We start from the raw sequence: 10,762 nt of genomic DNA on the forward strand, positions 1-10,762 counted from the left end.
TTTTTTTTTGGAGTTAGGATCTCTCTGTCGCCAAGGTTGAAGTGCAGTAGCACCTCACCACAGCCTCAACATCCTGGGCTCAGAGGATCCTTCTTCCCCAGCCTCCCATGTAGCTAGAACTGCAGGCACACACCACCACATCCAGTTCATTTTTCTATGTTACCCAGGCTGGTCTCAAACTCCTAGGCTCAAGCACCCACCTCAGCTTCCCAAAATGCTGAGATTACAGGCATGAGTCACCACATCCACCCTAAAAGCTTATAACTCAGTTCAAAGTGCTCCACTTCCACGGGTAATGATACAACATAGTTTCTCCCCCACGTCCACTCCAGCTGCATGAAGAAAAAGTCACTTAGGAATTCTTTTCTAGGCCCCTAGTATTCTGAAAGGCAGTCATGGAGTTTTAAGTGAAAAGCCAGAACAGAGGAATCTAGATTCTGTTATGCCAAAGAGGAAGCTGAATATTTATTTCAAATCTCATTTTAGTCTGCCACAAACGTGGATACCATTGTTGAGGGCAGTCTTCTATACCATATGCACCTTTTGCATGTCTCTTAGAACATGCTGTTACCCTAAAGAAACTTTCTTTCAAGGAACCAGAATATGGGTGTATTTTGAACTGGGTCAACTCTCCCAGGAATCTTCCAGGGAGATGGGAGGTCAGCCTTCAGAAAGACAAGAGTGTGGAGAGGTTAGAGGATGGGCTCTGAAATTGGATTGCCTACCTTGAATCCTTTTCTTGGATTTATAATCTGGGAATTTAAGTGAGTCCTATAACTGCTCATGCCTTGGTTCCTTTTTCTGTTAAATGTGGCAAATAATGATATTTAACTGATTGCGTTGCTATGAGGATTAAACAAATTAGCATATGCAAAGTGCTTAGTATGGGACCTGGTATATAATAAGCGCTCAATAAATGCTAGGAAGTATGTTGTGCCCAATTTCAACACCCCCAAGGATTAATCCAGGTCCAGGATCACACAAGGGAGTTGCAAGCAGTCTATGGACACCTTCCAGGCTGCATCTATTGGGAAGAAGCTGTTTCTTCCCAATTCCCACTCTAATTCTTCTATCATGCCATCAGAACTCCTAAAAGAGAATCATATAAAACAATCTTATTTAACAGAGCCTAGAAATGTAAGCCAATTAACAGTGAAAAACCTGAGAGTGAGAAAGGCAAATTTCAAATGTAATCTTGTTCAGTGGAAATAGAGACAGAGACAACTGTTTGGAAAAGATCTTAAGGAATTGATAGAGTCCAATGAGCTGAGGTTCGTTTAGGTCAAATAAGTGCTTCTTGGCTTTTTTCTTTCCATATCAATCAGTCAGTCTCTCTCTCTGTCTCTGTCTCTCTCTCTCTCTCTCTGTCTCTCTCTCTCTGTTTAAACCTATGCTTTTTTGACAGGATTATAGTGCTATTTGAAAGCTGAAATATGAAAACTTGATCAAAAGCAAATTTAAGCAATGTGAATTTTAGATTATGCTTTTCCAAAGTACTTACATACATTATCCCTAGGTAACTCTGAGTTGACCACCTCCTCCTTCCTGAGAGTCACTGAGCTGGATGCAGAAACTCCATAGTCCCACAGTTTAGACCAGACTGAATATTGCCATGAACACATTTGTCAAGATGACTTTGCTCTTGGAGAAGGTTTAGTTTACATCTCCATCCTACATGGCTCATGTTTAAAGTCCTTAGAATCGCAAGTTTGGAAACAGATAATGAGAGCTTTACCACCTCTATCTAGGAAACAGCCATAAAAACACTGTAGCAGTGAAGGCAAAGTGATCAGACTGGGTCACTGCAGGAGCTGTGATTTAATCAACCCCCAAATAATTCCATGTCACCAACAGGAAAAGAAGACTTAAGGACAGTGATCAAGGGAACAGCAGCCTGGGACATGGGACCACGATATGGAAGAGTTGGATGAGTAGCAGGGATGTAGAAGTTGAAGACAACATGGAAAAGTAAAGCTCCAGGTCTACAAATACAAGACTCTTCAAGTTACTCATGAAACTGTCAAGACAAGTAATATGTGAGCACAAGGGAACAAGGACAGAAATCCAGTTAACAAAACTGATGTAAACGAAGTAGTGTTAATGTCAAATATGAGACAGAAGCCTAGCTGGGAAATTCAACAAAAGAAAATGGAGGTCTTCAACAATGCACTCCTCCAAACTCTCCACATCCATCTTTATTACTTCTACTATCAGGGGATAACATACTTCTTTATTCCAACTAATCCCCCTGCCCATGTCATGAACCCCACCCTCCAAAAGTAGCAGCCAACTTCTTATATTTTGAACTTCTCCCCCATACCGGTTCCTTACTTACGTTTTCTTTGGGGGGTGGGTACAGAAACTAACCCTTGACTCTGCCTCCTCCTCCTCACTTTCTCACACAGATATTCCTAAAAGTACAGTCTATATTCACTATTCCCAAGTCCTCTCATCCTATTCATTCCCGAACCCAGTGCAGTCTGGCTCCTGTCCTACAAATCTACCAATTCCATTCTCATTCAAGCCAACCAATAACATACTTGCTGTCAAGTCAATTGGAAAATCTGCTTTGTTTTAAATCTTGTCAAGTATTTCAGTCTGTTTTGAATGGCCTGGAAGACTAACTCATAAATGACTACCACCATGCAAGTACAAGCTTAAAGGATAAAATTCAGCTTCCTTCACAGGGGTAGGCCTCCCATGCTCTCATGGACTTTATCCCACTGAGCTTGATGTCCCCACACAATAGGCTGTCTCTCACTTGGGTGTCCTTACTTATGCTGTGCCTTCCCTCTCTCCCTCTACCTCTTTTTCACCTTGCTAATTTCCACTCCTTTGTAAATACTCAGATCAGCTGCAATCTCCCCCAGGTGGCCTTTCCTTGGTACTATCACCCCAGTCCTAGTCCTGGCTGCATAAGGTGCCTTCCTTTAATCTCTCCTGACATTAATTTTAAGTTCCATTGTTGCACTTACCATCCTGTCCTGTAATAGGCTGTTTATGTCCATCTCACCAGGCAGGATCTAAATCCTCTAAGATACAGACAGGTACCATCTTAGACATCCATGTGACAAGAAGGAAGTAACCACCATGCATTCAACCTTCTGCCCTCAAGACGGATCCTCTTCAGCTCGGGATGATATGGGCATAAAATATTTTAGAAGCAAGGAGATGGATCTGATGGTTTCCTATCCTTTTTTTTCTCTCTCTCTCTGTTTCTACATTTCTGGCTCTAAATTGCATCCTTATGTTGCCATAGTAACCAACAGTCTTAGAACACAGACTCTGTCAGTTGGACTTTTAGCCACTGAGACTCAAGATCTGAAGGATTTTTAATATCCCTCATTTATGCTTCAGGAGTTGGCAGCACCTCTTTCATGCAGGTAGCCAAGAGAGCAGGATATGACAGTCTGAGATACCAGTGTGTATACATGTTCTTTCACCTCCACTTACTTGCTGGGGCATCATGGAAAAGGCTGAACTAAAAACTGCTATCAGATGGAGGGAGGATGGGCATCTAAATGGCAAAACTTTCTTGAAAAGCAATTTGATATCAACTACCACAAGACTTTAATATATTTGTGATCTTTGGTCCATTAATCTCAAGCATAGGAAACTAAAGAGAGACACAAAGATTTATAGACAAAGGGGTTTACTGCATTATTAAAACAATATCAGCGAATGGTCATTAATAAGAAGTGGTTAAAAATTACAGAATAGCCATACATAGGCTGTCCCATAAAATTTAATAATTTTGCCAGGTTCGGTGGCTTAGCCTGTAATCCCGCGCCTTGGGAGGCTGAGGTGAGTGGATTGCCTGAGCCCGTGGGTTCGAGACCCGCCTGGGCAACTTGGCGAGACCTCGTCTCTACAATAAATCAAAAAATCAGCCGGGTGTGGTAGTGCGTGCCTGTAGTTCCAGCTACTCAGAAGGCTGAGGCGGAAGGATCGCCAGAGCCCAGCAGGTCGAGGCTGTGGTGGCCGGGACGGCCACTGCACTCCAGTCTGGGCAACAGAGTGAGACTCCAACTCAAAAAAAAAAAGTAATAATTTCAGTTTCAAATGATGCAAAATTTACAGCATATACACATATATGCAAATATATAAAAATATCTATGTGTACAGATATGTGTGTAAAGAAAAAAGATTTTAGGGAAATTCATCAAAAAGTTTGAATAATGGTTATTATTATCTCTGAGTGGTGGGATAATAGGCACATTTATTTTTTCATCTTCATACCTTTTTGTGTCTTTTCAAATTTTATATAATGACCATATTTTTCTTTTATGACACAACTATAATAAGATAAACGGTGAGTTATTAGGTGGAGATAGTCAGTAGAGAGGATTATAGAACAGGCATAGTGGCTCACACCTATCATCTCAGCACTATGGGAGGCTGAAGCAGGAGGATTGCTTGAGCCCCAGAATTCGAGACCAGCTTAGGTAACATAGCAAGATCTCGTCTCTACAAAAAATTAAAAATTTAGTAAGGCCTAGTGGTGTGTGCTTATAGTCTCAGCTACTTGGAAGGCTGAGGTAGAAACATCAGACTTCCTGAGCCCAGGAGGTCGAGGCTGCAGTGAGGCATGATCATGACACTGCACTCCTGCCTGGGTGACAGAGTAAGATCCTGGGTGACAGAGTAAGACCCTGACTCAAAAAAAAAAAAAAAAGAGAGAGAGAAGAAGAAAAAAAACCCAGGGGGCTATAACACAATGAAAAAAGGGGTTTTTTTTGTTTGTTTGTTTTTGTTTTTTTTTTTTGAGTTGGAGTTTCACTCGGTGGCCCAGACTGGAGTGCAGCGGCCGCTCCCGGCCACCGCAGCCTCGACCCGCTGGGCTCCGGCGATCCTTCCGCCTCAGCCTTCCCAGTAGCCAGAACTACCACGCCCGGCTAATTTTTGATTTACTGTAGAGATGAGGTCTTGCCAAGTTGCCCGGGCGGATCTCGAACCCTCGGTCTCAGGCAATCCGCTCACCTCGGCCTCCCAAAGCGCAGGATTACAGGCTGAGCCACCGAGCCCGGCTAGCTTTTTAAATTTAACTTATTTAAAGTAAAAAAAAATTTTTTTTATTTTGTAAAGACGAGATCTTGCTGTGTCATCCAGGCTTGGTCTCCAAGTCCCGGGCTCAAGGCCATCCTCTCACCTCTGCCTCCCCAAGCGCTGGGACGACAGGCGTGAGCCACCGTGCCCGGCCGTGCACGGACAGTGCTTTCATCGCGGCCCGCGCACAGCAAGCTCTTCACAAATGGTAGCTACTGATCAGGATATTTATGCGGCTGCTTCCTCTCTCTCCCCTGGAAGGCCAGCTCCGAGGGCAGGGCTGGGCCTTGTCTGCAGGGTAGCACTAGAACAAAGCCTGCACAAAGTAAGTGCTCAGTACATATTTTCCGGGTGACGGAATGAAGGAGCCAAGTCCCAGAACCCCGACCCGGTCCCGGCTGGGCGCACTCGGTTCCAGCACCATCCGTCGAGCTCGCAGCCCGGCTGTCCTCGGCCCCTGCACTACGGGACCTTCCAGCAGAGCGCGCCGCTGGCCCGTGGACCGGGCCCCAGACTCCGGCGCCGCCCCGCACCCCACCTCGGAGCCGCAACCCTCTCCCGCCCTCTCCCGTCCTGTTCGCTGAGCCTCAGTGGAGACGCCTCCTCCTCCGGGAAGCCCCCTCGGACTCCTCCCCCGCCGCCCGCCCCCGGCTTGCTCGGGCTCCCACATCTCACCCCCTACCCACTCTGGGTCGTCACGGGCGGGGGACTGGTCTGTCTCCCGCGCTGACTGGACTGTGAGCCCCAGGAGGGGAGGGCAGGGGGGATGCCACGTCGGTCACCCCCGTGTCCCCGGGGCTCACAGCACAGGCCCAGCGCAGAGAAGGCACTCGAGAGGATGGGTGTGGGTTGGGGCATGGAAGAAACCCCAGACTCACACCCTAAGGTCTCCAGGCATTTCTGGGGAGCAGGATGGAAGGAGGCAGCTGACCCCCTCGCCCATGGTCCCTGGGGACACCGGACGTTGGTCCTGGATCTGCCACCCGCTTACCACAAGGTAGTGCAGGGACCGAGCCCAGCGGCCCAGTTGCAGATCCGAGCTGTGTCATTCACTTGAGCTGTGCGACCCCCCCCCAGGAAGCAACCCCTCTGTGCCTCGGGTTTCTGGATGGTACAACGGGAGTCGGAGGGCACCCTGCTTTGTGAGGCGGTGGTGAGGATTAATGAGTAATCCCCAGAAAAGGCTTAGAACAGGGCAGCGCCCGGCAAGTACTATGTGTGCACGGGTGGGTGGCATTGGGGATTGTGAGTGGGGCGGGGCCCGGCTCATCCGGGTTTAAATCCTGGGTTTGCTATTTCCTTTCCTTTCCATGTCACCCGGAGCCACAGGGATCTCCTCCTGAGCCTCTGCTTCCTCGTCCACAAAATGGGGGTGATCCCAGTCTGTCACACAACAACACTGTGGTGAGGATTAAATGAGATGAAGATGGAGAGGAGGGGGTGTCGGCCAGGGAAATCTTTCTTTAGGCCGGCGTGGTTCCAGGCAATTTTGCACAACCCCCACAAGGGCTGGCACTTCTGATTTCTCACCAAGACGGGCCCCGTGCCAAGTGCCATAGGCAGTTTTTTTTCTGTTTTCTTTTGAGTTGGCGTCTCAGTCTGTCCCCCAGGCTGGAGTGCAGTGGCGTGATCATGACTCATCACTGCCTCGACCTCCTGTGCTCAGGTGATTCTCCCACCTCAGCCTTCTGAGGGATTACAGGCATGCACCACCACACTCGGCTAATTTTTTTGGAAAGCCGAGGTCTCGCTATGTTGCTCAGGCTGGTTTCAAACTCCTAGGTTCAAGCAATCCTCTTACCTTTGCCTCCCAAAGTGCTGGGATTATAGGCGTGAGCCACTGCGCCTGGCCCCCATGTACAAATTAACCGGTGCTGCGATTAGCCCCATTCCACAGGTGAAAAAAGTGAGGCCCAGAGAGGTTAAGTGAATCATTGAAGGTCACACAGCCAAGGAGGAGCAGAATCCCTGAATCCTTACAGCAGCCATTGGAGGCCGGCACTATTACCAGTCCCATGTAAAGACGAGAAAACTGAGGCTCAGAGAGGAGAAATTATTTGCCCAGGACCACAGCCAGGAAGGCACTCAACAAATATTCCAGTCTGTCCTTTTTTTTTTTCAGTCGGAGTGTCCCTCTGTTGCCCAGGCTGGAGTGAAGTGGCACGCTCACAGCCACCGCAGCCTCAACCTGCTGGGCTCAGGTGATCCTTCCGGTTCAGCCTTCCAAATAGCTGGAACTACAGATGCGTGCCACCACAATCCAGCTAATTTTTTTTCTTTTATTTATTGTAGAGATGAGGGCTCACCAAATTGCCCAGGCTGGTCTCGAACCCCCAGCTCTGGCAATCCTCTCGCCTCCGCCTCCCAAAGTGCTGGGATGACAGACTTGAGCCACTGTGCCCGGCCCTCCATCCTACCGATCTTTTAAGGTCTCAGTCGGCCATGACAGGAAAATGGGTGTATAAGTACAGAGCTTTTCTATCTCACCTCTTGGCCACAGTTTTTAACTCAAAAAGTAATGCGTTGTCAGAAAAAAAGTTCACAGAAAACAAAAGACTATGGAGTGAAGAAAAGTGAGTCTTGCCTCTTCTTGATCCCAGAGGCCCTTCCCACAAGCAAACATGACTGCCACTTTCCAATATGACTGCCTGCTGGGTCTGCTGCTTCCCCGCTGTGTGACTTTGGGAGAGTGATTCCCCTCTCCGGACCAGCCTCACTTTGCTGATTTGTAAAAATCGCAGTACCCTCCTCTTAGGCGGTTGGGGAGTTAATTAGCTACACACTTAAAGTGCTTGGGCCCTGAAACCAGACTGCAAGGGTGATGGGATGGTGGGCTGGGGAATGGGTACAAATGACCAGCGCCCGATGACCCAGAAAGGGACCCTGAGCTGACAGTATGGTCTGACCTTGCTGAGAGGCCTGGAAGTGATTTTCACCAAAGCCTGAACCTGCTCTCAACAGCCCTGTGCTCATTTGATTCCCAGTTCTGCCGTTTTTCAGCTGTGAGTCATTGAGCAAATCGTTTAACCTCTCTGAGCCTGTTGAAAGTGTTAAATGGGGCTGGGCTCGATGGCTCAGCCTGCAATCCTGCACTTTGGGAGGCCGAGGTGAGAGGATTGCCTGAGCCCGCGGGTCCGAGACCCGCCTGGGCAACTTGGCGAGACCTCATCTCTACAATAAATCAAAAAATCAGCCGGGCGTGGTAGCGCGTGCCTGTAGTTCTGTCTACTTGGAAGGCTGAGGCGGAAGGATCGCCGGAGCCCAGCAGGTCGAGGCTGCGGTGGCCGGGAGCGGCCACTGCACTCCAGCCTGGGTGACAGAGTGAGACTCCAACTCAAAAAAAAAAAAAAAAAAAGAAGAGGCAGAAAAGCTAAAATCGAGGTTTCCCAGAGGGGAAAGCGGTTCTGGGGCCAGAGAGAATTTCCTCCAGCCCCTCAATGATTTTGTAAGTGCTGAATATCGGCTAGCAAAGTCCTTTCTGTCTGTTTCTGCTGGTAGAGTGGTTTCTGTCGCCTGCAATGGACTGATACGGCGACCATTTACTTAGCCAACAAATACTCATTCTCTTGAGGGCACTGGGGAGCCAGGGCAGGTTCTGAGTAGGGGAGATCAGCAGGTAGAGCTGTTTGGAAAGATAGGGAGGACTCCAGGGAGGCAGTCGGAGGGACAGTGGAGGGGCCTTGGGCTCTGGTGGGCCTCAGGGAAGGGGAGGGGCACGGACAGACCGGCTCTGGGGGTCGGTGGGATGAAGACACAGGATGGGGCTTACAATGCCCCCTAATTTTTTTTTTTGTTATTTATTTATTGAAGAGACAATGTCTCGCTAAGTTGCCCAGGCTGGTCTCGAACCCCTGGGCTCAGGCAATCCTCTAGCCTCTGCCTCCCAAAGTGCTGGGACTATAGGCGTGAGCCACCCGGACCAGCCGTTCCCCAAGTTTCTATGCAACTCTCACAAGGTAGAGTGGGCAGGGCTCAGGGCTTAGCCCGGGTCACATGACCGACTTCACTGCAAGGGATTCTGGGAAACTGTAGGCATGGCACGTTGGGCATCTTCCAAGGAGACCAGCTCAGGGTGGGGAATTCTCCAAGTACAGACAGGGCTTCTGGCACCGGGTGGCTAAAAGGAATGTCTAATACTCCCACAGGGGTTGGCCCTACTGTGTGTGACGCAGACCCTGCCTCTCCCCTGCTAGAACCCTCGATGGCTCCCATCTGACATCTCGGCGGGATGAAGCTCCTTCCACAGCCCCTAGGCCCCATGGGTCTACCCCTGTGCCGCCTTGCAACCTCAGCCTCCTCCCCCCGCCCCCGTCTTGGCCTCATCTGCTCCGGCCTCCTGGCCTCCTGCCTGTCCTCAGATGGGCCCGGCGGCTCCCAGCTCGGCGCCTCTGCACCTGCTCCCCCCCAGATCCCCGCACGGCTGGCTCCCTCCTCTTCTGTCCTCGAGATCTCTGCTCAGATGTCGCCTCCCCAGAGAGGCCTGCCTCCTCCTTCCCTCTGTGCCACCCTCTCATCTGTTGTCCTGTTCCATTTTCCTCCTGGAACTATCTCCTCCGTGAGGGCAGGGGGTGGTTTGGTTGGCTTCTGCTGTGTCCTCCGTGGGTGCTTGACAGGTTGTTGTTTCTAGGCCATCCTTTTTCACGTTCTGGCCCGCAGTTTGCTGGGAAGAGGCTGGGCTTCAAGTAAAAGTTTATTTTTTTATTTTTTATTTTTTATTTTTTGAGTTGGAGTCTCACTCTGTGAGCCTCCACCTGCTGGGCTCCGACTGCAGCCTCGACCTGCTGGGCTCTGGCGATCTTCCGTGTCAACCATCCGAGTAGCCGGAATTACAGGCCTGCGCTACCATGCCCGGCTGATTTTTTGATTTGTTGTAGAGATGAGGTCTCGCTGCCCAGGCGGGTCTCGAACCTGCGGGCTCGGGCAATCCACTCACCTCAGTCTCCCAAAGGCGCGGGATTACAGACTGAGCCACCGAGCCCAGCTAAAAGTTTATTTTTTTAAACACTTTTTTATTTTAAAGATGTGGGGCACCATTTAGAGTTGGGTGTACAAATGGTCATAGAACAGGTAAAGTCTGGGCCTCCCTTTGGTCCCCATGTCACCTGGTTTGAGATCAGGTACCCTTATTAATGAAGTGTGCCCCCTTCCAGTAGAAGTTTTTTTTTTTGAGTCGGAGTCTCACTCTGTCACCCAGGCTGGAGCGCAGGGGCACGCTCATGGCCACCGCAGCCTCAACCTGCTGGGCTCAGACGATCCTTCCGCCTCAGCCTCCCAAGTAGCTGGAACTACAGGCGCACACCACCACACTCAGCTAATTTTTTGATTTATTGTAGAGACGAGGTCTCACCAAGTTGCCCAGGCTGGTCTTGAACCCTTGAACTCAGGCAATCCTCTCGCCTCAGCCTCTCAAATTGCTGGGATGACAGACTTGAGCCACCGCGTCTGGACTCAGTAGAAGCTTTTAAAGCCCCTCTTTCCCCTCCCTCCTCAGGGCAGGAGTCTGGGGGAGAGGCGGGGGGGCGCCCCTTTCCCTAGGCTCGTCCTCACCTGCCTGGGAGGACATGGGGAGACCCCGGGGGAGGGTAGATCTGGGAGGGAAGGAACGTTCTCTTCTTCCTTGCAATCCTGGGAGCGTCCTGGAGGAGGCGCCGGGATCAGCCTGCAATCTTGGCGCCTCCCAGGCGGAGAAAGCAGCTTCCTCTGAGCCTCCCTCCTC

Source organism: Carlito syrichta, unplaced genomic scaffold, assembly GCF_000164805.1.
Source record: "Carlito syrichta isolate Samal-C Ts95f unplaced genomic scaffold, Tarsius_syrichta-2.0.1 Scaffold86271, whole genome shotgun sequence".
Taxonomy (NCBI): Eukaryota; Metazoa; Chordata; class Mammalia; order Primates; family Tarsiidae; genus Carlito; species Carlito syrichta.